A 22,819-nucleotide genomic window follows, 5' to 3' on the forward strand; every position below is an offset into this window, starting at 1 on the left:
CAGAAGGACAGCCTTCCAAACTGTCGCGTTCTCCCTCTCCACCTGCCCGTTTCCCTGCGGGTTATAACTGATTGTTCTGCTCGAGGCGATGCCTTTGCTGAGCAGATACTGACGCAGTTCATCGCTCATGAACGATGTACCCCGGTCGCTGTGGATATAAGCGGGGAAATCAACCAGGGTGAAGATGCTGTGCAGTGCCTTTATCACGGTGGCGGAGGTCATGTCGGGGCAGGGGATGGCGAATGGGAAGCTGGAGAACTCATCGATAACGGTGCGGAAATAGGCATTGTGAAATAAGGAGCTGGTCATTGACTTCAGGAAGCAAAGTATCGTACACACCCCTGTCAGCATCAACGGGGCCGAGGTGGACATGGTTATCAGCTTCACATTCCTAGGTGTGCACATCAACAACAATCTGTCCTGGTCCACCCACGTTGACGCTACGACCAAGAAAGCACAACAGCGCCTATACTTCCTCAGAAAACTAAGGAACTTCGGCATGTCCACATTGACGCCTATCAATTTTTACAGATGCACCATAGAAAGCATCCTATCAGGCTGCATCACAGCCTGGTACGGCAACTGCTCGGCCCAAGACCGCAAGAAACTGCAGAGAGTCGTGAACACCGCCCAGTCCGTCACATGAACCTGCCTCCCATCCATTGACTCCGTCTACACCTCCCGCTGCCTGGGGAAAGCGGGCAGCATAATCAAAGACTCCTCCCACCCGGCTTACTCACTCTTCCAACTTCTTCCATCGGGCAGGAGATACCGAAGTCTGGGAACACGCACTAACAGGTTCAAAAATAGCTTCTTCCCCGCTGTTACCAGACTCCTGAACGACCCTCTTTTGGACTGAACTGATCTCTCCACACATCTTCTTCACTGAGTAGTACCACACTCCGTATGCTTCACCCGATCTCTGTCTCTATGTATTTACATTGTGTATTTATGTATGTCCTATGTTTTTCATGTATGGAACGATCTGACTGGACTCTACGTAGATCAACACTGTACCTTGGTACTCGTGACAATAAATCAAATAAATCAAATGTGGGTGTCTGGCTGGGCCAGCATTTATTGCCCATCCCTAATTACCGTGAACTGAGGCTTGTTAGGCCATTTTCAGAAGGGCAGTTAATAGTTAACCACATTGCTGCGGATCTGGAGTCACATGCAGGCCAGACCAGGTAAGGACGGCAGATTTCCTCCCTCAAGGGGCATTAGTGAACCAGATGGGTTTTTCTGACAATCGACAATGGGTCCATGGACTTTTAATTCCAGACATTTTACATCTGCCATGGTGGGATTCGAACCTGGGTCCCCAGAGGATTACCCTGGGTTTCTGTCTCACTCGTCCAGTGACAATGCCGCTGCGCCAATGCCTCATGAGTGAGATGTTAAACCGAGGCCCCTTTTCCCACTCGGACGGGTGGCACGATTAAAAACAAAATAGAGGGAAGGTATCTCCAGTCCTGACTGATAGCCATCCCTCAACCGGCATTGCGAAAACAAACCGTACGGATTTTGGGATCTTGCTGTGCACAGGTTGGCAGCAGAATTGCCAACGTTGTGTAGAATATACAGACAGAATCCGCATGACCAGTTTATGCCAGTGCCCATGTTCTCTTGAGCCTCCACTCCTTCTTCATCTAAATCTATCAATGTAACTCTCAGCTCCCTTCCCCCATCATATGATTGTGCAACTTCCCTTCCACGCAACGATATTATTCACCCCAACCCACTCCCTGTGGCAGCGAGCTCCACATTCTCACTTCTCTTTGGGTGAAGCGGTATTTCTGAATTCCCGATTGGATTTCTCGGTGACGGCCTCTACTGATGCTCCTCCCCCAACACGAGCAAACAAGGCTCTCTGGGTTGGTTTGATGCTGTAGGGTCATGGCCCTGAGGTCAGGATCAAAATCCGGATCCTGATCCCCCGGCGTGCTGGTAATAGTCATTCTAAATAATCTTCCAAAGAAAGGTCAGTTGGTAGCCGGAGGATGCGCTCGCTGTCCGTTTAAGGCCCAGTTAGGGAGAAAGAGGGCGCCTGGAGGTGAAGGTGCCTCTCAGCACCAACAGAACTTGGGTGACCTGTGGAGCACCATGGTGTAGGGGAGGGCCCACAGGATGGTCTGTAGAGCAATACAGTGTAGGGGCCCTCACAGGAAGGCCTTTCAAGCAACATGGCTTAGAGGGCTTAACAGGGTGACCTGTGGAGTACCGTGGTGTTGGGAAAGGCCTCACAGGATAGTCTGGAGAGCACCATGGTGTAGAGGGCCTCACAAGTCGGCCTGTGGAGCACCGTGTTGTAGAAAGCCTCACAGGATGGTTTGTGGAGCACCATGATGTAGGGGCGGGCTTCATGGGGCGGTCTATAGAGCACCATGTTATAAGGACGCCCTCTCAGGGCGGCCTGCGGCCATGTGAGTATGGCGACAACAGGGGGTTTGGTCTCTAATTTGATTTGGGATGCTGGCTCTCCACCTCAGATCATCGGCCTTAACAGACCCTTTAATGATGTTAACAAGATACTCCCCCCCACACAGCTTACAGGCGTGTCACTGCCATCCTGTCCAACCAGCTTTCAGAAACATAGCCCTGAGGCAGGTAGACAGCAGCAAGCCTGCTGGCCAACAGTGAGATATTCACTGTAATATCTGTGATCCACACACAAAACAATGGAACTTCCACAGCACCCAGAAACGTAAACACTCACAAAACATCCCCATAAAAGACGATCGCAATAACTTCCTTCTTTTTTGGTGGAATATGCCTTTAAGAGAAAGCAGCATGTTATCACTTTAAGGGAAGTGTGCCATGTGGTATTAAGGGAGAGCAGCATATTTCCTGTTGAGTTCGGCGATGATTTGCTTCCAATGTGTTTTGATGGGTTCTGGGGTGGCTGATCGATCCAATGCGGCATCGCCAGACTCAGCCATATGTGGGGCAGGTGTTTGGTGGGTGGAGTAGATGGGTCATTGGGAGATTTGTGCGCTCCCTCCGACGTCTCAACTTCACCTCTGAGTCCCCGACAAAGCGCCTCGATGTTTTTTGGTGGCTTCCCGAATGAACCTTCTCCATTTCGGTCGTTGACAAGCCAGGGACGCCCATGGGTCAGAGGGATGTTTGGTCTCTCCACGGACGTTCTGAGGACATCCCTCAAGAAAAAAAGATAAGACGGCCTTCCACCTCAGCAAAAAACTCCAGAATTCCAAACTCCAAAAGCAGGGAGGTTATGCCTCAGTTGCACACTAGCGAGACCCAGTCTGGAGTACAGTGTACAGAATTGGCCATCTTATTTAAGGAAAGTGGAAATGCATTAGAAGCAGTTCAGAGAGGGTTTACTTCTTCAAAGTCGGGGGCGCGACCCGCGGGTGTCGGGAGGGTCGGGGAGCCGTTGTCCGCGGCGCTCCCGATCGCGCAAATCCCCCGCGCAGCAGCCGGCTTTTCATAACGCTGCAAGCGGCCGCGAACATGTTGAAAAAAAATTTGGCCGCATTGCGCATGCGCGCTTGATGATGGGCGCGCGCCGATAATCGGGCTCGCATGCGCAGTGCGGCTGCTATTTTTTAAAACGGTTGCAGCTTTTTGTTTTACAAGTTCTGTAGTGGTTTTTATTCATTTATTCGTTTATTTTATTCATTTAATTTTTATTTTTTTCATTTATTTTACTCATTTTATTTATTTATTTATTTACAAGTTGGGGGGGGGGGTTTATTTGATAAAATTTTACAGGAAAAAAATGCAGAACTTTGGACAGATGGAGACTCCGTACTTTCCGACACCAGAAGGCTTCACCTTCATCCATTGGAGGAGCGTGTACGAGGGCCAAAGGGACCCAAAACCATTTCCTCCATTTTTGTCAGCAGCAAACAAGGTAAGAGAAAATGGTGGGTCGCGCAGGTCAGCCGGCGTGGGTGGCGAAGGTCGGCCGGGTTGGGTCCCGAAGGTTGGCCGGTTGGTAAAAATGGGTCCCCGGAAAAAAAGTTTGAAGAACACTGTGGTGATATACATCACTGTAAGTACACAAAGGGTTAATGTACATACACTACACCTAGCTAGACACTAGAGGGAGCACCAGAGACATGACACACAGACAGTCAACCAATAGGTCAGTAAGATAGGACACGACCAATGGGCATTCACGATGCACATAGAGGTGACATTACCACAGGAGGGCATTACACCAACCCATATAAAAGGACACATCACACATGCTCAGTCTCTTTCCAGTGGAGACTCTCAGTGAGTACAGACACAGGGTTGATGGAACATCACACCCACCACATGGATTGGAGCAGACTGGTTAGTTAGTCTGAGTAGCCATAGAAGGATTAACAGTAGCGTTGAATCCAAGTAGGAGAATTGTTAATAGTTTAATAAATGTGTTAAAGCTATCTCCAAGTCTGAACCTTCCTTTGTCAGAGTGCACATCAAGGAAGCAGCTTATGCTACGTCAAGAGCATAACAAAACATGGTACCAGTGAGTGACTGTTAAATCCATATAGTTACAACTCAGCAAACAGTGACTACCAGCAATAGCAACCAGGCAAGATGATGTTCGAGATTCCGGTCCCACAGCAGCTCCGGTACCAAGGCAATCTCAGTGAAAACTGGTGTTTGTTCAGACAGAGATTCGAGACCTACCTGGTAGCGTCCGACCTAGATGGCGTGGCGGATGCAGAGAAAATAAAACCTCCACTTACCATCGCGGGTCCAGAAGCAGCTGAAATCTTCCAAACCTTCAAATACTCAAAGGGGCAAAACAAGAGCGATTTCCAGGCAGTCCTGGACAAATTACAAGAATTCTGCGAGGAACATACAAGAAGAAAAGGTAAAAGAGGCGCCAAAACTCACCACGGGGTAGGCTTGCAGCAACGAACGGCAGTTTTGAATTGCAGCCATCTTGGAAAATGTGCTGCACCTGCGCAGTTGCGCGAAGAGCGCACAGAACGGGAAGGTCCGTATGCGCGTGCGTGAGAAGCCTCGCATGTGCAATTGATAACAAGGCCCAAGTAACGGAACAGTGATCTGCGCATGCGCAACCACTTCCTACGCACTACGTCACACGCTTCATGACGCCAGAGGCCCCGGACCACGCCCACTTAAAGGGGAAATGTCCCAAAACACGGAAAAAAAAATTTAAAGCCTCAAAACCAGATTCTTTCACCTGGAACGACAGCACAGTGCCTGAAATTCGACCAGTAGCTGAATGTAACCTCCGCAGAACCCTGCAACAAGCAGTTAGCACCGCCCAAAGAGATGATACAGTCCTTGAAGACTATGACTCAGACCTTGAATTCTTCTTTGGACATCGCGAGCCCAATGCCATCTCCGACACAGAATGTGATGATATGGTATTGGAAGACAATGACTCAGACGAAGCTTTCACCTTGGGAGGCTACCCCAGTACGAAATCCGAACCGCAACTAGACGTGTTGCACATTGACGACCCCGACGACGAGTTCTTCGGACTGGGGAATCTTCAGCCCAGCATATACGACATCCCGACTCGTGAGTGCAGGATGACGCTGCGGCCTGACACCAAGAGACAGAGAGCGGTACAAGCCCACAGAGAGCGGCCTGTTGCCACACAGAGAGTGGTCCACGCACCACGAAGGGTCTCCGACTCCACACAGAGAGTGGTCCACGCACCACAAAGGGTCCCAGCATCCACACAGAAAGCGATGAAAGACTCCACAGCGGGCTCGTTGACACACTCCATGATAGAAGCGATGCAAGACTCCACAGCGCAGTCCTTGCATGAACAAGAAGTGGCTCGAGTGACACAAGCCTCCACAGAGAGCTCGTGGACAGACTCCACAATAGAAGCAACGCAAGACTCCAGAGCGCAGTCCTTGCATGAACAAGAAGTGATGACAGTTTCCACAGAGAGACCAATGCACGATTCCACACAAGGAACGCTGCAAGACTCCACAGAGGGAGTGACACAAGCCTCCACAGCAAGCTCGTGGACAGCCTCCACGATAGAAGCATTGCAAGACTCCAAAGCGCAGTCCTTGCATGAACAAGACCATGAGGGTCTAGCAACCTCCTCTGAGCAACCAGCAGCAGACAATGCAAGTCTGCCACACTCAAGTGAACAACAGAAAGACTATGACAGTCTGCCATGCTCAATTGTACAGCAAGCAGACTATGACAGTCCACCCAGATTATTTGAGCCACCAGAAGAAGACTCTGACGGTCTACCCAGCTCAAGTGAACGACAAGAAGACACTGAGGCTCTACCCACTGTATGTGAGACAAGTGACGATGGCATCCCACTTCCCATACCAGCTGTGCAACGTGACAGACCTCTGCTAGAATGTACAGAGGCACTCGACAATCACAGTGAGACTACTGGTGACTCCGGTGACACCACATTACTTCAAACCTCATTCGCTCGAGCCTCTTCACAAGCAAATGCATTCCTGAAAGTTTTGACTCCGGACGGGGAGCATCGCGAAACTTCAGAAGATTCAAGTGAACCTGAAATGACTCCGGACGGGGAGCATCAAGAAATCTCAGCTGACTCAAGTGAACCTGCAATGACTCCGGACGGGGAGCATCAAGAAACCAAAGCTGATTCAGGTGAACCAGACCAGACTCCAGACGGGGAGCATCGACAAGCCAAAGCTGATTCAAGTAAGCCGGACATGACTCCAGACGGGGAGCGCTGCAAACTCAGTGACAGCACGCTCAAGGAGACAGCAGATACCACAAAGCACGCTAACACGAGTAACTGTGTGAAGTACTCGTATTATCCACAGAGTGTGGTCCTTGAGCGCAGCAAACACAGCAACAAAACCAACCAACACAACAACATCAAAGACAATAACAAGAAGCGCACCAAAGGCAACAGCGTCGACAACAAGCACGACAAACACAACGCCACTGGAATTACGACTGGTACGACATGGTACAACTCTGCAAATGAGGGACACTGTTACTGCTCAGCTCAGTACAATGACATACCGTGGCAGGACGATGCATCTTACCAATTCACGTTTGCTGCACTACCAACAGGCAACCTGGCTTTCAGGACAGATGCCATTAAGAATTACCACCACAAGTATCGAAAGAAAAAAAAAAACAGTCCACATCCAACAACGAAGTGATTTGACCACTTCTTGGTTCCGTAAGCACAGGGATGCTGACGGCGTTTACAAAGCAATGCCACCATCAACATCACCAACTCACCAATCAAACAAGAAAGCCACTTGACCATAATAATTAATGAACTTTGGACTCATGCATATGATATGAAGGGGCAGCACGGTAGCTTTGTGGATTGCTTCACAGCTCCAGGGTCCCAGGTTCGATTTCGGCTTGGGTCACTGTCTGTGCGGAGTCTGCACATCCTCCCCGTGTGTGCGTGGGTTTCCTCCGGGTGCTCCGGTTTCCTCCCACAGTCCAAAGATGTGCAGGTTAGGTGGATTGGCCGTGATAAATTGCCCTTAGTGTCCAAAATTGCCCTTAGTGTTAGGTGGGGATACTGGGTTATGGGGCTAGGGTGGAGGTGTTGACCTTGGGTAAGGTTCTCTTTCCAAGAGCCGGTGCAGACTCGATGGGCCGAATGGCCTCCTTCTGCACTGTAAATTCTATGTAAATTCTATGATTTGGACTTATTGTTTAATGATCTCTGTTATCATAACTTGTACAGAGCATCACTAATCTACCTAGTTTGTTCAATTTTCTTTAACACTGTACAGAAAATATGTAACACGAAAAAAGGGGGGATGTGGTGATATACATCACTGTAAGTACACAAAGGGTTAATGTACATACACTACACCTAGCTAGACACTAGAGGGAGCACCAGAGACATGACACACAGACAGTCAACCAATAGGTCAGTAAGATAGGACACGACCAGTGGGCATTCACGATACACATAGAGGTGACACTACCACAGGAGGGCATTACACCAACCCATATAAAAGGACACATCACACATGCTCAGTCTCTTTCCAGTGGAGACTCTCAGTGAGTACAGACACAGGGTTGATGGAACATCACTCCCACCACGTGGATTGTAGCAGACTGGTTCATCAGTCTGAGTAGCTATAGAAGGATTAACAGGAGAGTCGAATCCAAGTAGGAGAATTGTTAATAGTTTAATAAACGTGTTAAAGCTATCTCCAAGTCTGAACCTTCCTTTGTCAGAGTGTACAACAAGGAAGCAGCTTATGCTACGACAAGAGCATAACAAAACAAACACTGTACTAGATTAATCGCTACAATGGGACGGTAGCTCTATGAGGAAAGGTTGGACGGGATAAGCTTGAATCCGCTGGAGTTTAGAAGAGTGAGAGGCGACTCGATAGAAACATCCAAGATCCTGAGGGGTATTGACAGAGCCAATGTGGAGAGGATGTTTTGTCTTGCGGGAGAAACTAGAACGAGGGAGTCATTTTTAAAAATAGGGGATCTTCCATTTTAAACGGAGATGAGGCGAAATTTATTCACTCAGAGGGTCACGAATCTTTCGACCTTTTCCTGAATAGGCAGTAGAAGCAGAGTCTATGAGTCAGAAGTGGATAGATTCGGGGTAAGCAAGGGGGTGATAGATTATCGGGGGAGGCGAATGCAGATTTGAGGTTACTATCGGGTCAGCCATGATCTTTTTTTTTAATAAACATTTTGTTGAGGTATTTTTTGGTATTATAACAACAACACAATAAACAATGTACATGAAACTATAAACATAGTGCAAAAGCCGTCTCCCTTCCTTACAGGTCCCACCTTTATTAACCCCCTACTCTAAGCTAAACTAACCCCTCCCTTCTGCTGACGATTAATTTCCGCGAAGAAGTCGATGAACGGTTGCCACCTCCGGGCGAACCCTAACAGTGACCCTGCCAAGGCGAACTTGATTTTCTCCAAACAGAGAAAGCTAGCCATGTCCGATAGCCAGGCCTCCGACTTCGGGGGCTGAGAGTCCCTCCAAGATAATAGTATCTGTCTCCGGGCTACCAGGGAAGCAAAGGCCAGAACGTCTGCCTCTTTCTCCTCCTGGATTCCCGGATCTTCCGACACCCCGAAAATCACCACCTCTGGACTCAGCGCCACCCTTGTTTTTAACGGCGTGGACATGACATCAGCAACCACTGCCAAAATCCCCTCAGCTTTGGACATGCCCAGAACGTGTGGACGTGGTTCGCTGGTCCCCCACACATTTTGCGCACCTGTCTTTCACCCCAAAGAATCTGCACATCCGGGCCACTGTCATGTGATGAACAACCTTGAATTGTATCAGGCTGAACCTGGCACATGTTGTGGATGCGTTGACTCTACTCAACGTGTCCGCCCATAGACCATCCTCTATCTCTCCTCCCAGCTCCTCCTCCCACTTGCGCTTCAGCTCCTCGGTCTACATCTCCTCTGACCCTAGAAGTTCTTTGTAAATGTCAGAGAAGCTCCCTTCTCCTACCTACCCTCTGGAAACTACCCTGTCCTGAATCCCCCTTAGCGGTAGGAGAGGGAAGGTTGACACCTGTTTACGTAGGAAGTCCTGCACCTGCAGATACCTGAATTTGTTTCCCCTCGCCAACCCAAACTTCTCCTCCAGCGCCCTCATACTCGGAAAGCTCCCCTCTATAAACATATCCCCCATCCTCTCAATCCCTGCTCTCCACCTATATCCGGAACCCCCCATCCATACTTCCCGGGGCAAACCGGTGATTATTACAGATTGGGGACCAGACCGATGCTCCCTCTGCTCCCACATGTCTCCTCCATTGCCCCCAGACTCTCAGGGCCGCCACCACCACGGGGCTGGTGGAGTACCATGCCAGCGGGAAGGGCAGAGGCGCAGTTACCAATGCCCCAGACTGATGCCCTTGCATGAAGCCGCCTCCATATGCTCCCATGCCGACCCCTCCCCCACCACCCACTTCCTGATCATGGCTATATTCGCCGCCCAGTAATAGTTACTAAAATTTGGCAGCGCCAGCCGGCCCTCCCCCCGACTCCGCTCAAGCATTACTTTCCTTACCCGCGGGGTCTTGCCCGCCCAAACGGAGCCAGAGATCACTTTGTTGACCCGTTTAAAAAAGGACCGCGGAATAAAGATGGGGAGACATTAAAATACAAACAGGAATCTCGGGAGGGCCGTCATCTTCACCGTCTGCACCCTCCCAGCTAATGACAATGGGAGCGCGTCCCATCTCCGAAAATCATCCTTCATTTGGTCTACTAGTCGGGCCAGATTTAATTTATGCAGCCGGTCCCATTCCCAAACCACTTAAATGCCTAGGTACCTAAAGCTTCCCCCTACTAATCTAAACGGCAGCTCCCCCAATAGCCTCTCCTGTCCTCTCGCCTGGACCGCAAACATCTCACTTTTCCCCATATTTAGCTTATACCCTGAAAACCGGCCAAATTCCCCTATAATCCTCATGATTTCTTCCATCCCCTCTATTGGGTCCGATACACATAGAAGCAGGTCGTCTGCATAGAGCGAGACTCTGTGCCCCCCCTCCCCCCGACCAGCCCCTTCCAGCCCTTTGAGGCTCTCAGAGCAATTGCCAACGGCTCTATAGCCAGCGCGAACAACAGTGGGGAGAGGGGCCATCCCTGTTTCGTACCCCGGTGCAGTCTACTCGCCCGTACACTTGCCACAGGAGCCTGATACAGCAACCTGACCCAGTCAGTAAAGACCCACCCAAATCTGAACCATCCCAGTATCTCCCACAGATAATCCCATTCTACCCGATCAAAAGCCTTTTCTGCATCCATTGCGATCACTACCGCCACCTCCCTACCTTTCAGGGGCATCATGATCACATTTAACAGCCTTCTTACATTGGCCACCAACTGCCTATCCTTAACAAATCCCGTTTGGTCCTCCCCAATAATGTCCAGAACACAATCCTCAATCCTGGAGGACAGAATTTTGGCCAGCGGTTTGGTGTCCGCATTCAACAGGACCCACACAGCTCCGGGTTCGTGTCCCGCTTCAGAATCAGCGTAATCGTGGCCTGTGACATCGTCAGGGGGAGCACCCCTCTTTCCCTTGCATCATTGAACATCCTCATCAACACCGGCCCCAATATCCCAGAGAACATTTTATAAAATTCCACTGGGTACCCGTCTGGCCCCGGGGCTTTACCCGCCTGCATGGTCTTCAGACCCTCTGTGGTGAACCACTGTAAGAGGAGAAGTAAGGTAGGACCTGCACTACAGGTTCGCCGGTAGCTCCTGCCGGCTGGCTCCGCCCACGGAGAACGGTATAAACATGCATGACCTCCAGTGCCCTGCCATTTCGCCAGCTGCAGCAGGAGGCCACACATCTGACTGTAATAAAGCCACAGTTGTTCCCAACTTTAGTCTTCGTGCAATTGATCGTGCATCAATTTATTACAGTCAGATTTTCCACAGAATGGATATCGGAATTAAGTCCGATCGCCTGCAGCTAGATCCGCACTCACCAGAAAAGACTTTACTCACTGGCTAGCATGTTTTGAGGCCTACATCAAGGCTGCGGACCCCGAGCCAACGGAGGCTCAGAAGATAAACGTTCTGTACTCCAGACTGAGCTCCAGCGTGTTCCCGTTGATCCAAGACTTCACGAATTACACAAAAGCAATGGAACTCCTTAAGGAACACTACGCGCAGAAGGTGAACACGCTCTTCGCCAGGCATGTACTCGCCACCCGCTCGCAACTACCTGGTGAGTCCATCGAAGACTTCTGGCGGGCCCTAATTCCACTCGTCCGGGACTGTGACTGTCAGGCCGACGACCTCCTCAGCCGGGGTCCTGCCTTCCCAATACACCTGCGCCGCACGCCAATCCGCGCACCCCAGGGTCCCCGCTGCTACTTCTGTGGTCAGCAGAAGCACCCCCGCCAACACTGCCCGGCCCGCACTGCAATTTGTAAAGCCTGCAGTAAAAAGGGCCTCTTCGCGGCTGTGTGCCAAGCCCGCGCAGCCGCTGCAATTGCGCCCGCTATCGCCCCCTCCCCCATGCCAGACGCACAATGGGAGCCGCCATCTTCTCCTCCAGGGTCCATGTGCGACCAATGGGCGCTGCCATCTTGTCCCCTTCGGCCATGTGCGCCCCATGGGTGCCGCCATCTTGTCCCGACCCCGCAATGTGCGCACCATGGGCGCCGCCATCTTGTCCCCCACAGGGTCTCAGGACATCCCGACATTGGAACCGCACCCACTCGCCACCCGAAGCATCCGATGGCTACCCGCAGCTCGCTTCGATGACGCTGGACCAATCTCGCCCGCACAACCTGGCCACCGCGTCGACGACAGTTAAAATCAACGGCCACGCAACCTCGTGCCTGCTGGACTCCGGGAGCACCGAAAGCTTCGTTCACCCAGACACGGTAAGGCGCTGCTCCCTCGCGGTCCACCCTGCCAATCAAAGGATCTCCCTAGCATCCGGGATCCCACTCCGTCCTGATCCGAGGTTTTTGTACAGTCACCCTCACGGTCCAGGGCGTAGAATTTAGTAACTTCCGCCTCTATGTCCTTCCTAATCTCTGCGCTGCACTCCTGTTGGGCCTGGACTTCCAGTGCAACCTCCAGAGCCTCACCCTCAAATTCGGCGGGCCCTTACCCCCCCCCCCCCTTTACCGTTTGCGGCCTTACGACCCTCAAGGTCGATCCCCCCTCCCTTTTTGCCAATCTAACTGCGGATTGCAAGCCCGTTGCCACGAGGAGCAGACGGTACAGCACCCAGGACAAGACCTTCATCAGGTCCGAAGTCCAGCGGCTGCTTAAGGAGGGTATTATCGAGGCCAGCAACAGCCCCTGGAGAGCCCAAGTGGTAGTCTTAAAACTGGGGAGAAACACAGGATGGTCGTGGACTACAGCCAGACCATCAATCGGTACACGCAGCTCGACGCGTACCCCCTCCAACGCATATCTGATATGGTCAATCAGATTGCACAGTACCGGGTCTTCTCAACAATTGACCAGAAATCCGCCCACCACCAGCTCCCCATCCGGAAGTCGGACCGGCCATACACGGCCTTCGAGGCGGACGGTCGCCTCTACCACTTCCTTAGGGTCCCTTTCGGTGTCACAAATGAGGTCTCGGTCTTCCAAAGAGAGATGGACCGAATGGTCGACCAGTACGGTTTGCGGGCCACCTATTCGTACTTAGATAATGTCACCATCTGCGGCCATGACCAGCAGGACCACGATGCCAACCTCGATAAATTCCTCTGCACTGCCACTCTTCTCAACCTGACCTACAACAAAGAGAAGTGTGTGTTCAGCACGACCCGGTTAGCCATTCTCGGCTATATAGTCCAAAACGGACATCTTGGGCCCGAGCCCGACCGCATGCGCCCCCTCATGGAACTTCCCCTCCCCCACTGCCCCAAGGCCCTCAAACGCTGCCTGGGGTTCTTTTCCTACTACGCTCAGTGGGTGCCAAACTATGCGGACAAGGCCCGCCCACTCATTCAGTCCACCCAATTCCCCCTCGCGGCCGAGGCACAACACGCTTTCGCCCGCATCAGAGCAGACATCGTCAAGGCCGGGATGCGCGCAGTGGACGAGTCACTGCCTTTCCAAGTAGAAAGCGACGCTTCAGACGTCGCCCTTGTCGCCACTCTAAACCAGGCAGACAGACCCGTGGCATTCTTTTCCCGCACCCTTCAGGCCTCTGAAATTCGACACTCATCCGTTGAAAAGGAGGCCCAAGCTATCGTTGAAGCTGTGAGGCATTGGAGGCATTACCTGGCCGGTAAGAGATTCACTCTCCTTACGGACCAACAGTCTGTAGCCTTCATCGAGCTCTCCACCTATAATTATGAGATCTTGTATCGCCCCGGTAAACTCAACGAGCCCCCAGACGCCCTCTCCCGAGGTACATGTGCTAGCGCACAAGTGGACCAACTCTGGGCCCTACACGACAGCCTTTGTCACCCGGGGGTCACTCGATTGTACCATCTGGTCAAAGCTCGCAATCTGCCCTACTCCGTCGAGGAAGTAAGGATAGTCACCAGGGACTGCCAGGTCTGTGCGGAGTGCAAGCCGCACTTCTACCGGCCAGACCGTGCGCGCCTGTTGAAGGCTTCCCGCCCCTTTGAATGCCTCAGCGTGGATTTCAAAGGGCCCCTCCCCTCCACCGACCGTATCACGTACATTCTCAGTGTGGTCGATGAGTACTCCAGATTCCCCTTCGCCATCCCATGCCCCGATATGACGTCTGCCACCGTCATCAAGGCCCTCAGCACCATCTTCGCTCTCTTCGGTTTCCCCGCCTACATCCACAGTGACAGGGGATCCTCATTCATGAGCGATGAGCTGGGTCAGTTCCTGCTCAGCAGGGGTATAGCCTCCAGCAGGACGACCAGCTACAACCCCCGGGGAAATGGGCAAGTAGAACGGGAGAATGGGACGGTTTGGAGGGCCGTCCAGCTGGCCCTACGGTCCAGGAACCTCCCAGCCTCTCGCTGGCAGGAGGTCCTCCCTGACGCTCTACACTCCATCCGGTCACTATTGTGCACCGCCACTAATATCACACCCCATGAACGTGCTTTTACCTTCCCCAGGAAGTCCACATCCGGGGTGTCGCTCCCGACTTGGCTCGCTGCTCCAGGACCGGTCTTTCTCCGTAGGCACGTCCGCCTCCACACGGCAGACCCCTTGGTGGACAGGGTTCACCTGCTCCACGCCAACCCTCAATATGCCTACGTTGAGTTCCCCGACGGCCGCCAAGATATTGTCTCACTCAGGGACCTGGCACCGTCAGGTTCCACCCCAACACCCTCCCCCCCACCTCCCACCGCGCCGCCAATATTGACCCCACCAGACCACCCCCCCCTTTTCCACACAAGAGGACAAAGAGGACTTCTGCGCGCTCCCGGAGTTCCCCGATGACTGGCCACCATCAGCACCGCCACCACCGCCATCGGAGCCACCTCCGCCACCGTTACGCCACTCCCAACGAAGCACCGGACCGGCTGAACCTTTGACGGACTCCGGAACGTCAACATGGACTTTTCTTTCCCTACCACTGTACATGATTGCACTAATTGTATATAGTTTCACGTCACCCCCGCCGGACTCATTTTTAACAGGGGGTGAATGTGGTGAACAACTGTATTAGGAGATGTAAGATAGGACCTGCACTACAGGTTCGCCGGTAGCTCCTGCCGGCTGGCTCCGCCCACGGAGAACGGTATAAATATGCATGACCTCCAGTGCCTTGCCATTTCGCCAGCTGCAGCAGGAGGCCACTCATCTGACTGTAATAAAGCCACAGTTGTACCCAACTTTAGTCTTTGTGCAATTGATCGTGCATCACCCTCCACTATCTCTTCCAACCTGATCAGGGCCCCCAGCCCTTCTACCAGCTCCCCGTCCACCTTTGGGAAATTCAGCCCCCCTAGGAAGTGCCTCATCCCCTCTGGCCCCGTCGGGGGTTCAGACCTATACAGCCTACAGTAGAAATCCCTGAACACCTTATTCACCCCTGCTGAATCTCCAACCAGGTTCCCATCTCCGTCATTTACTTTCTCTATCTCCCTGGCTGCCTCCCTCTTTCTAAGATGCTGTGCAAGCATTCTGCTGGCCTTCTCTCCAAACTTATAGATCACCGCCCTCGCCTTTCTCAGCTGCTCCACCGCCCTCCCTGTGGTTAACAAGCCGAACTCCGCCTGTAGCCTCCGCCGTTCCCTTAAAAGCCCTGCCTCTGGGGTCTCCGCATACCTCCTATTGATCTGTAGTATCTCCTTAACCAGTCGGTCTGTCTCTGCCCTGTCTACCTTCTCCCTGTGGGACTGTATCGAGATCAGCTCCCCTCTGACCACCGCCTTCAGTGCTTCCCAGACCACCGCTGCTGAAATTCCCCCCGTGTCGTTGACCTGCAGGTAGTTCTGAATACATTTCTTCAGCCGTTCACACACCCCTTCGTCAGTTGAAAGTCAAAGAACAAAGAACAAAGAAAAGTACAGCACAGGAACAGGCCCTTCGGCCCTCCAAGCCCGTGCCGACCATGCTGCCCGTCTAAACTAAAATCTTCTACACTTCCTGGGTCCGTATCCCTCTATTCCCATCCTATTCATGTATTTGTCAAGATGCTCCTTAAATGTCACTATCGTCCCTGCTTCCACCATCTCCTCCGGCAGTGAGTTCCAGGCACCCACTACCCTCTGTGTAAAAAATTTGCCTCGTACATCTACTCTAAACCTCGCCCCTCTCACCTTAAATATATGCCCTCTAGTAATTGACCCCTCTACCCTGGGGAAAAGCCTCTGACTATCCACTCTGTCTATGCCCCTCACAATTTTGTAGACCTCTATCAGGTCGCCCCTCAACCTCCTTCGTTCCAGTGAGAACAAACCGAGTTTATTCAATCGCTCCTCATAGCTTATGCCCTCCATACCAGGCAACATCCTGGTAAATCTCTTCTGCACCCTCTCTAAAGCCTCCACATCCTTCTGGTAGTGTGGCGACCAGAATTGAACACTACTCCAAGTGTGGCCTAACATCTAACCTCCAGTGCGGGCGCTGGTTACTGTCTTTACTAACCTGTAGGTCAACCCAGTGCGGCGCATGGTCTGAGATTGTGATCGCCGAGTACCCCGTGTTCACCACCCCTGCCAGTACGGCCTGCTCAAAATGAAGAAATCGATCCAGGATTACACTTTATGCACGTGTGATAGAAGGAGAACTCCTTCGCCCTCGACTGCCCAAATCTCCATGGATCCCCCCCCCCAAATCTGCTCCATGAACCCCTTTAGTTCCTTTGCCATTGCTGGCACCCTGCCCATTTTTGAGCTTGACCGGTCCAAGCCAGGGTCAATAACTGTGTTGAAGTCCCCTCCCATGACCAACCTGTGCGAGTCCAGGTCCGGTATCTTCCCCAGCATCCTCTTTATAAACTCCACATCATCCCAATTTGGCGCATACACATTTACTAATACCACCTGCACCCACTCCAGTTTCCCACTGACCATAATGTACCGAACTCCCACATCTGAGACTATTCTACCCGCCTCAAACACCACCCGCTCATTGATCAGTATCGCGACCCCTCTAGTCTTTGAATCCACTCCCGAGTGAAAGACCTGACTGACCCAGCCTTTCCTCAATCTAATCTGGTCAGTAACTCTAAGGTGCGTCTCCTGCAACATTACCACTCCGCCTTCAGTCCCCTAAGATGCGCGAACACACGCGCCCTCTTGACCGGCCCATTTAACCCTCGAACATTCCAGGTGATCAGCCTAGTTGGGGGGCTCATTGGGTGGGGCCGATCAGCCATCCCCTTATTTGGGCCCGCCTCCAGCCCATGCTCCGCCCCTCCCCTGGCCCGCCCACAGGCAGCCTCCACCCCCAACCTGCTCACTGTCCCTTGGCCCAACCCTCCCTCGTCAGCAGAACATTCCCCCCCCCCCCCCCCCTAGTAACAACACTCTGTAACCCAACCGCTTTGATACACCGAGCATATGCACCCCCTCCACTGTGCTTCCATGAGCTAGCCTGCACAGCTAGCTTGGTGGCCCCCATCCCTGGCGCCGGATAGTCTCCCACCTATTGTTCCACCCCCCCCCACCCCCCCCCCCCCGCTCATACAAACAAACTCCAACATCAAACAATCCCCACACAATTGCCCGACAGAAAATAAAAATCTAAACAAGCACACCTCCATCCCCCAACAGTGCAAATGAAAACCTTAACTCACTCAGCTTTGCCACTGGTCCCAGATCAATACAGATGGCATTACAAACAGCTTCCACAAAACGAAAAACGAGAAACTTTTTTTTAAAAAGAACAGAGAAACAAAAAGAAAAAAAAAACATGAACGCTGAAGCCAAGTTCAAAGATTCTCAGTCCACCACCAGTCCTTCCCTTTTCACAAAGTCCAGCACGTCCTCAGGCAACTCGAAATAAAAGTGCTGTTCCTCGTACGTGACCCAGGGACGGGCCGGGTACAACAGTCCGAACTTCACCTTTTTCTTAAAAAGGATCGACCTAATCTGGTTGAAGCCTGCTCTTCTCCTGGCCACCTCCACACTCAGGTCTTGGTAGACCCGCAGGATACTATTGTCCCACTTACAGCTCCGTCTGCTTGTCCCACTGTAGAAAGCGCTCCTTATCCAGGTACCTGTGGAATCTCACCTCCATTGCCCTCGGGGGGTCTCCCATTCGCGGCTTCCTCGCGAGTGCTCTGTGAGCCCTGACCACCTCCAAGGGTCGGGAGAATGCCCCCTCCCCCAGCAGCTTCACAAACATGTCCGCGATGTATGCCCCAGCGTCTGCTCCTTTGGATCCCTCCAGGAGCTCAACGATTCTCAAGTTCTGCCGGAGGGACCTATTCTCTAGGTCCTCCACCTTCTCCAAGAGCTTCTTCTGCTGGTCTCTCAGCGTCCCCACCTCCAACTCCACCGCAGTTTGATGTTCCTCCAGCTCAGTCAGTGCCTTCTCCACCTCCTGGATCGCCCGATCTTGGGCATCCAATCTAAGCTCCAGCCGCTCAATCGACTCTTTTACCGGGTCCAAGCAGTCCCGTTTCTGCTTAGCAAAGCCTTCCTGAATAACCTGCATCGGCTGCTCCGTTGACCGCTGGGTCGACAAGCCAGAGGTCCAGTCCTCCGCCATGCTGTCTCCTGCTGCAGCTGCAGCCCAAGCCTTCGCTGTCTTTCTATTTCTGCCTTTACGAGCACTTCTAGCCCTTCTCTCCATGCACCGATGAATTCAGTACACAATTGCCTCTGTCATCAGTTTTACAATTCAAGTCCGGTAGAAAATCGGGGAAAAGGTCCAAAAGTCCGACCTGAGCGGGAGGCACCAAATGTGCGACTTACTCTTTCATAGCCGCCACTGGAAGTCAGCCATGATCTTATTAAATGGCGGAACGGGCTTGAGGGGCCTGAATGGCCTACTCCTGATCCTTGTTTGTACGTTCATCTTACCCAAAATGCCCCATGTTACAGACACCGTGTTACAACACAGGATGATCCTATCCCATCAAGCATAGGAGAGCAGCTGTTCCACTATTTGAATGTTAATCAGACACTCTGCTGCTCTGTTAATCCCGGTGGAATTCTTTGTGTGGTCCATCGACTATTTATAACCTGCGAGACGGACACTTTGGTTTCATGTGTCTGCACATCTAATGCTGGCTGGTTGAATACTTGGCAGCGAGCGATGCAGTGCCCTATCTTCTGCCCTTGGCCAATCATTCTGTTGCGCTGAGAGTGCCTACCCTGGGACTCCACGGATCAGCGCCCACCCCCCCCCCTCTCCCCTAACTGACACCTCCGAACTGACACCCCCGAACTGTGGCAGCGTCTTCGAAGACAACCAACTGTGCTGGGCAGTGCAACATCCCAAAGTTTCCAGACGTTCTTCAAATTTCCCTAGCAACATGGCAGAGAGTAGATGCCCCCCCCCCCCTCCCCCCCACCACCACCACCACCACAACCCTGACTACAACCCTCATTAGCCATTTGAAAGCCGTTTCTAAGCTATTGGAGCAAACTATAAGGCGTTGGGAATCACCAGCTCGCCTCTGGAGGGGCTGCATTTATATAATGCCTTAGACAATCTTAGGACTTCACAAGGCACTTTAAAACCACTTAAATTCCTTTGAAGAGTAGCCACTCAGTAATGGTGATAACATGTCAGCCAATTTGCACACAGCAAGATCCCACAATATCCGAGACCAGGAATCCTGCGGAGAGTAACTCGCCTCATGACTCCCCAAAAGCCTGTCCACCATCTACAAGGCACAAGTCAGGAGTGATCTGGAGATGCCGGCTTTGGACCGGGGTGAGCACAGTAAGAAGTCTTACAACACCAGGTTAAAGTCCAACAGGTTTGTTTCAAACACTAGCTTTCGGAGCACTGCTCCTTCCTCAGGTGAGTGAAGAGGTGTGTTCCAGAAACATATATATCGACAGATTCAAAGATGCAAGACAATGCTTTGAATGTGAGCATTTGCAGGTAATTAAGTCTTTACAGACCCAGGTTAAAGAGGTGTGAATTGTGTCAAGCCAGGATAGTTGGCAGGATTTCGCAAGCCCAGGCCAGATGGTGGGGGGTGAATGTAATGCGACATGAATCCAAGGTCCCGGTTGAGGCCGTACTCATGTGTGCGGAACTTGGCTATAGGTTTCTGCTCGGCGATTTTGCGTTGTCGCACGTCCGCCTTGAAGGCCGCCTTGGAGAACGCTTACCCGGAGAAAAGAGGCTGAATACCCTTGACTGCTGACGTGTTCCCCGACTGGAAGGGAACATTCCTGCCTGGCGATGGTCGCGCGATATCCGTTCATCCGTTGTCGCAGGGTCTGCATGGTCTCGCCAATGTACCACGCTTCGGGACATCCTTTCCTGCAGCAAATGAGGTAGACAACATTGGCCAAGTCGCACCTGGTGGGTGGTGTTCTCATGTGTAATGGTGGTACCCATGTCGATGATCTGGCACGTCTTGGCAGGGTTGTGTGGTGTCGTGGTCGCTGTCCTGAATGCTGGGTAGTTTGCTGCAAACAATGGTTTGTTTGAGGTTGCGCGGTTGTTTGAAGGCAAGTAGTGGGGGGGTGGGGATGACCTTGGCAAGATGTTCATCTTCATCGATGACGTGTTGAAGGCTGCGAAGAAGATGTTGTAGTTTCTCCGCTCCGGGGAAGTACTGGACGATGAAGGGTACTCTGTCGGTTGTGTCCCATGTTTGTCTTCTGAGGAGGTCGGCGCGGTTTTTTGCTGTGGTGCATTGGAACTGTCGATCGATGAGTTGAGCGCCATATTCCATTCGTACGAGGGCATCTTTCCGCGACTGTAGATGCCCGTTATGCTCCTCCCCGTCTGAGCAAATTAGGAGTCTAATGGAATACTCTCCACTTGCCTGGATGAGTGCAGCTCCAACAACACTCAAGAAGCTCGACACCATCCAGGACAAAGCAGCCCCGCTTGATTGGCACCCCTTCCACAAACATTCACTCCCTCCACCGCTGATGCACAGTGGCAGCCGTGTGTACCATCTACAAGATGCACTGCAGCAACCCGACAAGGCAAACCTGCAACCTTTACCACCTGGAGGGACAATGTCAGCAGACACATAGGGACACCACCACCTGGAGGTTCCCCTCCAAACCGCACACCATCCTGACTTGGAAATATATCGGCCGCTCCTTCACTGTCACTGGGTCAAAAATCCTGGGACTCCCTCCCTAACAGCACTGTGGGTGTACCTACACCACATGGACGGCAGCGGTCCGAGAAGGCAGCTCACCACCACCTTCTCAAAGGCAATTAGGGATGGGCACTAAATCCTGGCCTACCCAATGACTCTCACGTCCCATGAATGAATAATATTTAAATAAAAGATCAGATAATCTATCGTTATTGACGTTAGTCAATTATCAGAAATGACTGGATGGAGAGTAGTTTGCACAGTATGTCTGAACTCCAATCACTTTGAAGCTATTTTGAATTCTAGCTGGTGAGGATCACCCACAATGTTATTCGACGGATGAGGTCTGATCAAATTTCCCCTCTCTGCCAGTTTAACAAAGGCTGGAATGATATCTATAAACTAAATACTCTCCAGCCGGCCATGCAGAATGAGAGACTTGATTCAAGAGTCTTATACATCAGTCACTGAGATTACTGGTTATTTTCAGGCTAATATTTTAATTATTTATCTGGGCCTCCCAGTTTATTGGTTAAGAGACCAAGGGAAGCCATTTTAACTCGCACTGGCTGGCACATTCCAGTCGATCATGCTGGTAAACTGGCGGCCAGGAACTTACTGCCCTGCCTGTGTCTCAGTTGAAGCCATTATTATTATGATAGGGCGAGGGGACTGAAAGATATGCCCCCTGAGTGCAGGAATGGGTTTTTTTCTGTTGTGTTCTCTATTCTGCTTTACCTTGATGGCTTGGATGCGTAGTGTTGAATAAAGACTACAAAGCTTTGTTGACGAACAAAACTAAATTTATTACACTACTAACTAAGATTCTTTCACATTCCTAAAGTAGAAGATTTCTATATTAAACTATGCTATCTCTAACTAATAGACTTTCTCGAGTACAACTGTTCCCTATGCCTGACACTCTTCCAGCTCTCTCCTAACTCGTGACTCCCAGAATCCCCGAAGTCACATGATATATATGTGACTGTTCTGTGGTTCCCTCTAGTGGTAAGAAGCATTATCATTAACTTGTTAATTCTTTACATTCCAAACAATATACATATGATAATAGTTTCCTTTTGGCAGGAAGTGAGGAGTCGAGAGCCCATCGCATTCCTCCCTCCACCCTCCTGATCAAGGATCCTGTGCTGCCCTATAGGAAGAAGACCCTGCCCTCCGCACTGACCTCCCTCACAATATCCGTCCTCCCTCACCGGTGCCTGACTGACCCCGACAAGCCCACCTCACTACCTCCATGCTGTGGTCATTGTGGTTGCTCCTTGTCCAGGTCTTCTTGCAGTCCCAGTAGTAGCCACCATTCCCAGTGGTGCTGCTGGGTCTGAACAGCAGCCAATCTCTGATTGGCTGACGGCTCTTGGAGGTGGCATCCTTGCCCTGAAGGCCCCAGTAGCCCTGACAACAGATACCCGACGGGGCGCCTTGACAAATCCCAGGAATGTCTGCAGTAGGGTTGGCACTACATCTCCAGGTTTTGGGGGGGCGAATGGGGGCACCACCACGACCATTAAATTCAGACCAGTGAATGATTTCTGACATCTGAGTCAGATCCACAGTAGGGGGCACTATTCTACAGTGGAAGCTCTTCGTTTGCATCATGAGGAACAGAGCAATGCCACAGAAGGTCATCTAGTGATGATAAAAATACTCTTCATTGCACCTGAAACAGCATCTTAAATCTGTTTTCACCCCCCA

At 51.7% G+C, this 22,819-nt stretch overlaps 1 protein-coding gene across 1 annotated transcript in view; it reads right to left on the bottom strand.

Annotated features, from left to right (window-relative positions):
- Window positions 1-22,819, bottom strand: part of cib2 (calcium and integrin binding family member 2) — a 150,698-nt gene that overhangs the window by 39,258 nt on the left and 88,621 nt on the right. The gene's annotated exons all lie outside the window — the stretch shown is intronic.

This window comes from Scyliorhinus torazame, chromosome 30 (assembly GCF_047496885.1).
Source record: "Scyliorhinus torazame isolate Kashiwa2021f chromosome 30, sScyTor2.1, whole genome shotgun sequence".
Taxonomy (NCBI): domain Eukaryota; kingdom Metazoa; phylum Chordata; class Chondrichthyes; order Carcharhiniformes; family Scyliorhinidae; genus Scyliorhinus; species Scyliorhinus torazame.